Here is a 12,054-nt window from a genome sequence, read left to right on the forward strand (position 1 = left end):
CTGCCGCTTTGAAACATAGCAGTTAATGCATGTTTCATATGCTTTGTTTTCTCCTTCGCAGGCGTTTTAAAGACGCAGTTGCTTTAATGAATTAATTGGTACTATTTTCGAACTGGAAATTAAAAAATATATATTTTCCTTTTTGAGAATAACAGTGATTACCAACCCATTATTTGTGAATGACCTGAGTAGGTTCTCATTTCTGAATTTTAAAACACACATGTCCTTTTTACTTTAGGGCATCCATTACGTGAAGCGGCATTGTTGGAAGCATTCACTACGGGATCGACTCCATCACACCGGTTCGCCAGCCCCTGAAAGTTTCAGAGGAGGTTAACAGGTGATATATAGTTAACTAAGCAAACTATATGTAGATACTAAGTAAATAGTTTGTTGAGTAAACACAGAGATGACAATTTTTATTCTTTTTTATTTTTAGATTCAAGGCTCTCCTGCCACACACCGCTCACCTTTGGTTTTTTACCAAGAGGCAACGCCAAGTTGGCGATTGCTCTCCTGTCCTGAAGAAGGTTTAACACTAAGTCAATACACGAGGGGACTGTCTCATCCTCGTGTGACAACTTAACCGAAACATGTTGACAACAGTTTTAAAAAAAAACCCGAATACCAACAGAGGGGCACATTGTAAAATAATCGAGTGTTGAAATTATAATTGACTGATTTACTATTTGGGGTATATACAAAGTATCACCTTGTTTTATTCAATTTTTGCAAATATGATTATTGGATGGATGAGTTATGAATGAATGGTTTTTGGAGGGATGTATTGCATTTGGTTTGTGGAGCCGATTTTTTCATGATATGTGTATTTGGATAATAAACAAAAAACTATTTTGATTTAAACAATAGTTATTTGTCATCTCTGGTCTAGTTGGCCTTATCCCTTATTATATTGCTGGATCACGGGATCCAGCCAGAGCCGGCTGCCGCAAACCCCAAACCCATGCTCTGGGTTACTTTGGGAAAAAAAAGGAAAGCGCCTGCGGCGGCCTGGAGTAGGGGAGCGGAACAGCTCATTGATGCCATGAGCGCTCTGATGGTTCCGCCCCCTACGTGTACACAGCAGGACTTTGCTACAGGTCACAGCTGCAGGAGAAGCAAACTAACTTCTTGGGGTGACCCCGTGCAGGGTGCACAGGAGGAAGTTACAGTCCTCAGCCATGACCCGGTTTATTTATGCAATGTTTGTCAGATACACGGACCCGGATTATTCATTTATTTGTGCAATGTTTGTCGGATACTTGTATCCGACAAACATTGCATTAAAAAAATATACAGATATCTGACAAACATTGCATGAATAAATAAATACCCCTATTATCATTGAAACTATCCCACACGGTGCAGCCACCCAACTGCTTTCATAGGGGAGCTGCAGGAGCTGTGCCGGGTCTGGTTCAAGTAAAAGAAAACGTTGATTATGGCGAACAGAAATCAGCAGTTTTAAGAATAAGGTTGCAGGACAATCCCTCGGTTTAAACCAGGATTTCCCCAAAGATGATCTGCTCTTTCACCATTAGCTAGAGTAATTGCTCTTCTTAATGATTCTTTAACAGTCTGCTTAAAATAATCCTCTGCATAAGCTCAGATCACAGTATAGACTAACATTGCTGTTGGTAGTTTAGGTGCACAGATGGCTGGTACGGTACAAGTGCGGGTCGGACTGGGCCATAAAATTGTCTTGCGCACCAATCCAATGACAAAGTGGCCTATAGTTGTAAATGCCAATTCATTCCTTTTGTGACCCTGTTTGAACAGTACCAAAAGGGGAAGGTTTTTTTTTTTTTTTTTTTTAAATAAAATGGGATGCAAATTGTGCATTTCAAAGAATATTTACTCAGCAACAATGGTCAAAACTATGATTCATATAGTGAAATAACATCACCATTGCCATGGAAGCGATTTAAAGTGGAATTGATATATAGTTTGAAAAAAAGAAGTACCACGAAAGCAATTGCGCCGTTTTAAACTATTATTGTGGACATTTCCTTTGATCTGAGGTCAACAGCCAGCTCCGCACCCCAAACCCTGCCTCTTTTGGCACAGCCCCCTTCAACTCCGGCCCTTGTGGAAGACCCACCTCACCCCCCAAATTGTTTCCATTTCCACCACTGGATAAGGGTGAAGATGGGGGGTACAACCCGACTTGCTGCTGGCAGCCGAATCTGCCTTGAAATTCTCTCGGCGTGTGCGGCCGACATGGGGATACCAGCCAAGAAGACACACAAAGATCCGCTGTTGGTGCAACTAAATTCAAAATAGGAAAAACAAACCCAGCGGTGTTTTGTTGTCTCCTGTTCCTCTCCCTTGCCTTGTCGTGCTCTGAGCCACCTGTGTATGAGCTCGATATATATACAAATATAATTATCATCATTAAATATACCTGGCGCTTGTACGAGATGAATAAGCGGGCGTGGAACACTCCTTCCTCCGTAATTCTCTTCCTAAGCACGTAGATGTCCCACGTGAAAACGTCACAACGACGTAAGAGTCATGTCATTACGCCGTAAAGGCATTTCAGAAAGTATCGGCAAACTTTTAAACAAACACACAATGATATCGGGTCTCATAGGGACTTTAAATCTACGATTAATAATGAAAGCAATACAAGGCTTCCGTTTAGCGTTCTCTTTCACACATTACACAGGAGTAAATGAAATAACCCCTCCCCGGGAATACCCAAATCGCCCCCATGCAGGAGAAATAAATAACCGAACTGTTATGCTAGAATGCGTACCCAAATACGTCTGTCTGCATAAGACAAACCGCAAAACGACCTGAATCCACCTGTACTTTAAAGTAAAACCGATGCACATTACAAACCCCAAAATATACAGAAATACTCGCTCCCCAATATCGCCTCACCCCTTTGAAGCACATTACGTATCCTCAAACTAAACTGAAATAACAAAAAAAACAAAACCCAATACATCTGTACTTTAAGTAAACGTCACCCCTGAAGCACATTACAAACCACCAAAATACACAGATATAGCCCCTCCCCAATATTACTGCTCTGTATTACAGTATCAATCCACAATAGATAACTTTAAGTCTTCCCAGAAACCAAATAACAATCAACTTACGAAATGTGCTTTGCAATGGAGGAATCGCTTCCGCAACGCCTTGCCTTCGCGCTCGTGCAAAAAATATGACACAGTGAACCTTCAAACCCACGTGATGCAGAGCAGCCCAAGTGAAGAAGTGGTCGGAGGCGGGCCTTGCTATGGTCCCTTTCTCGAATGGGAACTAGTATCTACCCTTTACGAAACGCTCATGTCAAGTTTCCAGGCAGCATCAGGTGAGTTTATGCCATCCAGCTCATGTAGTGAATTTTATATGCATTTCTTTTAGCATCCATTAACTTAGACGATCTCACCCCTTTGTTGTTATACTGTCAAGTGGAGCCCTTTTGCAACCTCTTGGAATGCACGTTGAAGCTGTAATTCCTTGTATATTGTACTTATCACTTGTTGAAATTAAATATTATAAGTACGTGATTTTCTAAACATCTGGTTTTGAAATTACACTGGGCAGCCTGTTGTTGGTATTATAGACACAGTAGCTGCACCGAAGCTCATTTATGGTACAGTTCAGGCTCTGCAACGCTGCAAACGCAGTAACTGCTGTGCAGCTGCTACACAGACCCTGCTCTGGTGTAAGTGACTGTCACAAAGTGTTTGTGTAGGGGCGATGGAGTTCTTTCTGTGAATTGTTTGCTGATTCTTGTGGCGTAGTTGTATTTTTTTTTGTTGCTTTGAGGACTGTTGCTTTGTACAATTTGAGTTGTATTTGGTATTTTATTTAGTCTTGTCTGGTGGATTATTCTCGCCATTTTGTTTCCATTTTGCATTTTTTTTGGCGTTCTTCTGTGAACCATTTTGCTGCCAGTTTTTTTGGTGTTGCTTTGAATGTTTTAGCTGGTGCTAATTGGTCAATGGCCTTGGTGAACCAATTCTTGAATGTCTTCTGTTGTATCTATGTTTGTATCGTTGGAATCTCTTTCACCTAGGTTGTTGTGGTGGGTTGATAGCATGGCGGCTGTTACACCTAGGGCCCAGCCCGCTCTTCCAAGCTTGCAGTGTTTTCACTATAAGGAACAATATTCATCACTGGCTTTCCCGTTCTGGCAGCGTTGGAGGTTGCTAGGGAAACGGAGATGCTGGACTGCGCGTCACGTTACCCAGCAGCTGACCACAACATGCTCCGACAAGCCAACGCGGATGCACAGGCCACACCTTCCCCTCAATAAAAGACCCTGTGGCCTCAGGTTTGGCGCTTCTAATTAGCGTATCTTCACCTATTACCAAACCTTTTTGCTGATTGATTTCTTCCTCATTGAACCCAGACTTCCTAACCGACCATTCCTTGCCTGCCCCTTTTTGGCTTTGGTACCGACCGTCTAATACTGAACCGGAACGCTAACCTGACCTCCTTTGCCCTCCTTCCCGGAGTCCGTGCGTGTTTGCTCTTCGGTCCGTTCGAGGTGGTGTATTCCATTACACGCCTTCCTGGGAACTGCATCCGCAAGCCTTCTGCAGCTTAACATGGAACTCCTGTCTTTCCGCGAACCAGCAGAAGAACCAGTGCCTGCTTGAACCTGCGGCTGCACTCGCATCCAGTGCCTGCTCGAACCTGCGGCTGCACTCACATCCAGTGCCTGCTCGAAGCTACGGCTGTATTCACATCCAGTGCCTGCTCGAGGCTACCGCTGCATTAACAGAAGCTGGGACGCATTTGGCTTGCTTCTTTCTCCTGAACTACATACTCAGTCACATCACTTCTCTCTTCCGGTAAGCACAGAAGATTGACTTGTGTTTCTCTTGTTCTTGGTACTCAGACTCCTGACTGTTCTTTCCTCTAAACTCTGGACCATTGTTTACTTTGGGAACTTACCTGGATTACTACCTATGCAATTCTAAACACATAGCCGCCCATTTGCTCCATCCCAGATCTAGTTGCGACCCTTGTGCTGCCTGGGGAGCTACCCTTTATTAACCTCCCTGTTTATTATTTTTTCCGGCCCTTGTTTCATCTTTTGGAATTCCTGCTCTACCCAGGGGTAAGACACTCTATAATTGTATCCCTTACATTACTCATCTGTCCTAATAGCTAGCTAATTGTCCGGTCCTCTCTCTCTAGGCTCCTTCCTTAGTCCAGCCGCCAGTACCTTCAGGTTTGTTACTTTACCTATAGATCTGTATCTGCTTCGTGGTGTATATTGGTGTTAACTCCTTGTATTTTCCTTACAGCCTGGTGTGGCAGTGTGGGTTTCCCCGCTCTTTTGGGTAATCTACCGCCATGCCTGTCTTGTATGCACAGCAGGGAGGTCTATTATAAAAAACAGTTACCTCAAGTAGAGGAGGTCCGCTCTGAGACACGCCCCTTAAAAGGTTTTTTTTAGCAGCGACTGAAGGTTCGAGTCCTGAGCTACTTCTTCTGAACAACGCCCCGGCCTGCCTGCACATTGGTGAGTTACAGAATTAGAAGCCAAAATGAAAGAGAGTGCAAATGGAACCCTCGGAAATCCTGACACAAATCATGCAGATGGTCTCTGATCTTAGGTCTGATATGATCTCTGCTCAGGAATCCCTTCGCCAGAGGATTGATACACTTCAGGACATGGTGACTTCGCCCGGTTTACAGGGAGCAGAAGCAGCTAGTGCCTCTGCATCTGGCTTCGGGTTTCCACCGCCTAGGCAGGACCCCAACCCTGTAGTGGTCTCCACTCAGTTTCCCCTAGCTCCTCCAGAACACTTCACAGGGGCCCCAAAGCCGTGCCGCACTTTTGTCAACCAGTGCAAGCTGCGCTTTTTGTGTCGGCCCTCCTCCTTTCCCACCTCCACCACCAAGGCTGCTCTTGTCCTGTCTCATTTGGGGGGCACAGCGGCCGCCTGGGCCAACCCTCTCTTAGAGGCAAACAGCCATGTATTGTATAACTGTGACGCCCTCCTTTCGGCCATGAGTAGAGTGTTCGATACGCGCTATACGACTCAAGCCTCTGATCTCGAGCTCCTCAAACTCGGGCAGGGTTCTACCACCCTTCTCACCTACTTGGCTCGCTTTAATCAGCTTGCTGCTGAAACCGACTGGCCGGAAGAAAAGAAATTGGCTTTTTTCTATCAGGGCCTTTCTGAGGAGCTAAAAGACATGCTCTCCACAGTTCCTGTGGTCCCTACTGCCTTTGACTTGTTGGATCTTGTTCTTCAGATTGACGTCCATAGGGCAGAAAGAAAGGGCGAGAAGAGACCAACGCTTCCTCCATTGGTCTCAGATTCTTCTCCTTCGGCTAGCTCTACTCCAGAGCCCATGCAGATCGGAACCGCAAGAGGTCGTCTGACTATGTGCACTACAGATGGACACACTGAGGAAATCACATTTGATGTAATTAAAGCACCAGCTTACAGAATCATACTAGGGATACCCTGGTTGCAACTGCACAATCCTGTTATTGATTGGGCTTTGAGCATCATTCAGTTTCACTCCGTGTTTTGCAATGGCCAATGTCTGACCGACCACAGGGTTTCCTTAGACTCACCTAGCCAGGTCCTGGCCGCGGTTTCAGGTTCAACAGGGGCCATATCAGCCAAACCTACCGCACAAATCCCTCCCGAGTGCTCCTCTTTCTCCAATGTCTTAGATAAAAGGATGGCCCAGACTCTGCCTCTTCACCGCATCTATGACTGTCCTATTGAATTGGTCCCAGGGACAAAGATACCATTGGGGAGGGTGTATTCACTAACCCTAAACGAAGACAAGGTTCTCAAGGATTACCTGGACAAGACTCTGGCCATGGGCTTTATCCGTCCATCTACTTCACCCGCTGCCTGGCTGCTCTTTTTTGTGCCCAAAAAGGAGGGGGATCTCAGGCCCTGTATAGACTACAGAGCCCTCAACGCTGTGACTGTAAAGAACAAGTACCCCCTCCCGCTGATTTCTGTTTTGCTTGACCAATTGGGACAGTCCAAATTCTTCATCAAACTGGACCTCCGTGAGGCTTACAACCTGGTGCTCATGAAAAGCAGAGACGAGTGGAATACCACTTTCAGGACCCGGTTCGGTCTTTACAAATATCTTGTAATGCTCTTTGGGCTTTGCAATGCACCAGCAACGTTCCAGGCGTTTATGAACGATGTGTTCCATGACATTCTAGACCAATGCGTGGTGATATACCTGGACAACATCCTGATATATTCCCCTTCCATGACGGAGCATATTCAACACATCTCTATAGTGTAACAACGCCTTCGAGATAATCAACTTTTCGTTAAAGCAGAAAAATGCATGTTTCACGCTACCAAAGTCGAGTTCCTCAGGTTCAATCTTACCAACCAAGGAATCCGAATGAGCTCGTCCAAAGCTTAGACTTATCCTGAACCTACTCCCCACACTTAACACACTCCCTGACAACTCTGATCCAGAGACTTTGGTCGAAGAATATAATAAAATTGTGTGCAATTTCCGTGAGGAGAGGACACTTTCTTGCTGCTTGCTGCATTTTGATAACGTGCGCTGGGAGTTCTAAGAACTCGCGCATTTCGTTTTTCCCAACTCGCCAGTTCACTCGCTTCCAGGAGGAGGCGGAGCTCTGTGCCTGTCACGTGACTGCTCACGTGACCTACCCAGGCCCACAAAACAGAGCTCAGCACACCCTTGCGGCGTTAAGACCGGCCGCATAAAGGGCGTCTGCTGTGATTCCTGCTGTTTGGCTGTTTGCTGCTTTACTGCTGTCTGCAACTGTGAGATAAACAATGACCTTGCTATCAGACGGCCCCCAAAACTGGAAAAAATCATCACAGCAACGTCGCGTGACTAACCCTTGGGCCAGAATGAAAGCCATTGCTGGGGCTAAGGTAAGCAAAACCACTGGCCGTGCGCTAATGGCTGCAAATAACTCATCAACACTAAAAAGCCCAATAATTACTGGGGAAATTAAACCTTTAGCATCTCCCCCATCATCGACTCTTGATGAACGATGCACCCCAGATGACGGCTCCAACGTATTGCTCCAGCCTTGCGTTCTTTTAGAAGCGCCAGCATTCCAACCTGACAACCAATATTCATCAGGCACTTGTGTTACCAATCTCGAATGCAATCCAACTCCCAATGGTGATCCCTGTGCAAGAGCGTTAGCCAGCGAATCTGACTCAGCTGCATTTCAAGCAGCTAGCGCCGACCGGCCGAATTTACCTAGCCTCTCTGCTGCCATTTGGGTGTCTCAGCCTGATGCGAGAGCTCCTCCAACTGAGCGATCAATGAATTCAGTCTTGTTGGCTCCTGTGCCTTTCAGGACTGATAACTTCACAAATGATGTTGACCTCTGGAAAGAAAAAGGTCTTCTTTCAAATGTAGTGACTGACGAAGAACTGCTTAAAATTTCTAATTTAGACCTGGGAAATCCTCTGTTGAATAATTCGAATACCAAACATACTTTGCAAATTAATCGACCACTAATGCCCACAAAGGTGCCGACTTTACTTCTTAATGCCAGAAACACTCTGTCACAGGAGAATTTCTCTAGTTACTCTCTGGCCAAGTCAAGTGGCCTACAGACTGGCACGATCAACGCCAAACACGTCTTGAAGCCCCCTGTTTATATTCCATGTCCATCATCTACAACAAATTTAAGTGGCTCTCTAATCGACCCTATTACACTAAAACCAGCAGGTCGAGCTACTTCAGAAGTCGTACTTGAATGCACCGAACCTGAGAACGACAGTGCCTTAGCTTGCCAGGCACCTGATGTTAGGCATCCTTCCATGTCAAGCATAAACAATAAATCCATCGATCTTAATATTCCAAGTACTTCCCAACTCCCAGTACAAAATCTCAATCTATTGCCTATACTTCTTGATCGGAGCGCGATCGCTCGTGCTAGTCGCCTGCAAAGAGTCGCTGAGCTTAAAAGAAAAAGCATATCCACCATACCTCCTCGACATGGAAATCCAACACTGAATGCGAGTACTCCGCATCATATGCAATTCCAATCAAGTGACGAGGTTCATTCAACGAACTTTGTAAAGAAATGTTCCACATTTAATCCGCAGTACAATCTGGATAATTCAACTTGCTCCTCATCACTTCAGGAACTTGAGCCACAACTGCTCGGTATTTCATCTGAAGCACTTTCGCAGATCCATAACAATGTGTGGCCGCCTCGGCGGTTGCTCTAGCACCATTTACAAAAATCTTTGAGTCTCTGATTGGCACGATAAGTGATCAAGGTGCTGCAATATCCAATTTAACGACAAAAATTGACAAGTTAGAACATTTCTCGAGCTTTCTACAGGATCAAATGACAACTAATGCAGAAATTGCAACGAGATGGCAGGACAGGCTGAGTGATCTAGCCGCTCAGCATCATTGCCAAAATGATGCTTTAATGGAAGGCCTCTTGGACTCTGTAAAATGGATGCGAAAGAATACATCCATTCAAGTATGTGGAGCCCCGGTGTCTCGAGACACATCTTCTGGTTCTAGTCATTCTCCATCGAGAAGCGATTTGGTGACAATTCCTAATGAATCTTCACAGCCTGGTTTACCAACAAGCTCGTTGGCTTCCATGCAGGACGCTCAAGATCCAACTCAGACTGTACAAGGCTCTGTTCCGCAAGTGAGCACCCTTGTACCACATACGATTCCGCTAAAAGGAACTGTATCATTGCAAACCTTAACGACAGTAAATTCTTTCAATATTTTTAAAGGCTCTGCAAAAACAATTGCTACAACGACAGAAAGCAATCAAAAAAAATATCTGCGAAACAAGCCCAGCAATCCAAAAAAAAAAGTATTCCACCGAAACAAATACAACAAAAGGTCAAAAAATTCATAAGAAATATAACAACTCCGAAGAAGACAAGTCTGTTCACCAGACCAACTCACACAATAACTACTAAGAGAACTGTTGGAAATCCTCCAACAAGTTCAACAGGCACTGTCTTGAGCTTTTCAAAGATTTCAGCAAAACGACGGCGCTTAGCAACTAGCGCTCCTTCTTCTGAACATGGCTCCTTAGACTCTTCAACTGATTTATGCAATTTATTCAGCTGATCCTGAGAATTCCACCATTGTCTCTGTCGAAGAACAAGTCGTTAGAACTATCGAACCCCCTTTAAGGAAAATCCAAGAGGCAAACAATCTTTCGAGGTTACCGCAGGCTAGACCAATCAGTAGTCAACTCTCCTTCGTGACAAAAAAGGCTCCACAGAAAGCACTAAGTTCGAGGTTAAATCCAAAACAAACATTGAATCAGCTGAAAACGCGTTTGCCTCCAACTCAGCGAGCCCCCGGATTCGGAAATTAGGAAACACAAAAATACAAGTGGAAACTTCGCCTCCAAAATATTCACTCAGATGGCAACGAAGTTAATTTAAACAGAGGAAATATTCTAAAATTGCTTGCTTGCATTCCACCTTTGCGAGCGATCACATCAGACGACATCAAAATTGTGGAATATGTCTCTGAAATGTCCTCTGATCATGTTCTTCTTCATATAGCTTCTGCAGCAGTAAAAAATATGCTACTTCAAGCAAACAAAGATCTTTTGGTATATGGCTTTGACCTCACCCTCGAGCCATTGGCCTCGAATTCCATTTCATCGACTAAAACAAATTTTGATCACGAGGCAAACCTTGGAGCTGCCAAGTGATCAGCCCTGCGTCAGTCTATGGTCTCATCCCCTGACATCTTAGATGCTGCCACGCATCAGTCTTTCGAAAGAAGAGCTAATAACCTGAAAAGATTTCCACATGGGCCACGCAAATAACAACGATCACAAACTAAACAACAAGAGCTAATTCTATTGTCATGGAATACAAGGGGTTGCACACATTTATTCAACACATTCCAGGAATCTCTGGAGAATGTATTCATCATATGTTTACAAGAAACGTGGCTACGAGATCCTCCCACACGTGATGGTTTTTCCATATTAATAAATCCAGCTGGAAAGAACCCCAAAAGCCGGCCTTTTGCAGGATTAATAACTCTCTTGAAAATCTGGAATTGGTGGACGTTGGTGACGTCTACGAACCCTAATCCATTTGTGCAAAGCACTTTGATTAGACTATCATTGAGAGCTACGGTTTCTAATCTCTTAATTATCAATGGATATTGGAATCCCGCCATGATTTCATCCTCATCTTTCATTCAGTCAGTATTGAATGAAATTGATCTTACCTTTCTAAAATACGAAAACGTCTCTGTACTCATCTGTGGAGACTTAAACTGCAGCTGGTTTAAGTTTGATCTAATCTCCAAATCAAATGTTCTGTTGCCGGATTCTGAGGTTACTCCGAGAGGCCAACTTTGGGCCAAAGATCTTCTAGATCGCAACTGTCACATGCTGAATGGAGCAATTCAGGGCGACTCTCCCGCAAATCCAACATGGCATAGCATGACTCGGTCGAATACACTTGATTATATTTGGGCCTCGTCTGACTTTTTTGAAAAATCCATCTCTCTAAACGTGCAGCCGATGACATCTAGTGATCATGACTTATTGCGATTCGTTTGGTGCGAAGAGCATTGTGGCATGCCAGAAAAACACTTAGATCGACTTCAAATAAATGCTGCAGGAAATCGACTGAGAACCAACGGCTCTACGATCGCCCATTTAAGTCATAGCTTAAATGTACTTCAGACAGTATAGTACACACCGCTTCTGACAGACCAAACTCAGATAACCCTTAATTCAAGAGTCCTTGGGATAATCCCGAAACACTTATATAGTTTAGAAATAGCAGAGGAAAAAAATCATTAAGGAGGGACCTCAGACAAATCAAAAGAACACAGTGTGATCAGAATTGTAAGGCTTTGGAAGTGAAGAAGCGGCGGCAATCATATAGAAACTGGTTAAGATCACATCTTGTCATAATCGATCAAGGATGAGCAGAATCCATGTTAAAACCTCTGGTACAGAAAAACACACGTGAAATCTGGGCCATTTTAAATGGAGGTCGCTCGAAATCCAATCCTTCAATTTCTAATGAAATTCCGAGCGAGAAATGGCATGAATATTTCACTTTATTATAT

General features: G+C 44.3%; 1 protein-coding gene across 7 annotated transcripts in view; it reads right to left on the reverse strand.

Moving 5' to 3' along the window:
• The window catches only part of MAFF (MAF bZIP transcription factor F), a 56,542-nt gene extending 53,352 nt beyond the window's left edge, over positions 1 to 3,190 (reverse strand). For 4 of the 7 annotated variants that reach the window (XM_069652982.1, XM_069652987.1, XM_069652980.1 and 1 more), the window contains exon 1: positions 2,405 to 2,494. The gene's annotated coding sequence lies outside the window, so the exon portion shown is untranslated. Of the gene's footprint in view, positions 1 to 2,404; positions 2,495 to 3,107 lie in introns of those variants that run through there. The other 3 variants (XM_069652983.1, XM_069652981.1, XM_069652986.1) reach the window with 1 other exon arrangement.
• Between the last annotated feature and the right edge of the window lie 8,864 nt (positions 3,191 to 12,054).

This window comes from Ambystoma mexicanum, chromosome 3q (assembly GCF_040938575.1).
Source record: "Ambystoma mexicanum isolate Mex_15411 chromosome 3q, UKY_AmexF1_1, whole genome shotgun sequence".
Lineage (NCBI taxonomy): Eukaryota > Metazoa > Chordata > Amphibia > Caudata > Ambystomatidae > Ambystoma > Ambystoma mexicanum.